Source organism: Penaeus monodon, chromosome 21, assembly GCF_015228065.2.
Source record: "Penaeus monodon isolate SGIC_2016 chromosome 21, NSTDA_Pmon_1, whole genome shotgun sequence".
NCBI lineage: Eukaryota > Metazoa > Arthropoda > Malacostraca > Decapoda > Penaeidae > Penaeus > Penaeus monodon.
The window spans coordinates 44,709,176-44,710,218 of NC_051406.1; the positions used below are offsets into that span (position 1 = coordinate 44,709,176).

At 34.2% G+C, this 1,043-nt stretch overlaps 1 protein-coding gene across 2 annotated transcripts in view; it reads right to left on the reverse strand.

Moving 5' to 3' along the window:
• Positions 1-1,043, reverse strand: part of LOC119586525 (neurotrophin 1-like) — a 28,112-nt gene that overhangs the window by 6,203 nt on the left and 20,866 nt on the right. The window lies entirely within an intron of this gene.

Sequence of the window (1,043 nt, forward strand, 5' to 3'; positions counted from 1 at the left end):
TGTCTAAAAGATCTAAAATCATTAAACGTTTCGACTGAGGAAGCTCCCTTTCATTATCTACAGCCCATTTGCGTGAATTAGTTTTCACGAAGGTAAACAAACAAAATAACTACTCCACATGAACAGCTGAATAATAAGAGCCAACTTTTATCTGTCGCCACTCGCCCAAGTTCAATAGACGAATGAAAGCCTTCTATGACTGCTGTATTTGTACAGCTTGCGTCATACCTGCGGAGTTGAGGCAGTAACCTCCTACAGTGAACTAAAACGAGTGATTGTGCAATAGAGCGGTGATTATTTTAACACATCAATATGCGTACTTCAGCAAAGGTTTCACTCGGCATGGGAATCTTTCATTAAGAACATTCATGCTGCTGATTACAATATTCGAATCGAAAGGAAAGGTATATTTTCCGATTTGCAATAAAACGTTTAATTATTCAAGATCTCTAAGACAGTGAACGATGATTTGAACAAGCCTTGTAGCATAGTTTTTGCTATAGGGTATTCATACCATTATGCCTAATTATTCGAGGATATGACATCAGCTTGAAAATCACCTACAGCTCATGGAATAAATACTTTTAACTCCCATTAGTTCATAAAATTTAAGGAGAACATAACGTAACTTGGTTCGTTTCTTTCTTTAAAAAGCTTTACGCACAATCAAATACAAATACAAGACAGTAAATGCAACTTAAATTGAGTTACTACAAAACTTCGGTGGCTTTTTTCGATTACAATTGTAGATTTTTAGGACTGTGTATATTCACTACCTGTATAACAGTAGGATTTTAAAGTCAAGCTGAGATGGAAAACAATGGTATTTTTACGTCATTCATAACTCAGCATTTCAAAAACATTGACAAAAGTTCGAAATAAAATGCAACAGAGCTAAAGAGATGTAAGTTTTGCCTTTATGTTAATTATTTTGCTTCTTTCATTATAGTTTTGCACTTAACTCACCTAATTAATATGAAAACAGTTGGAATTCTATCAGGGTAAAAAAATGTCGCTTTTGAAAAACTTGTTTCCGTTTGGCA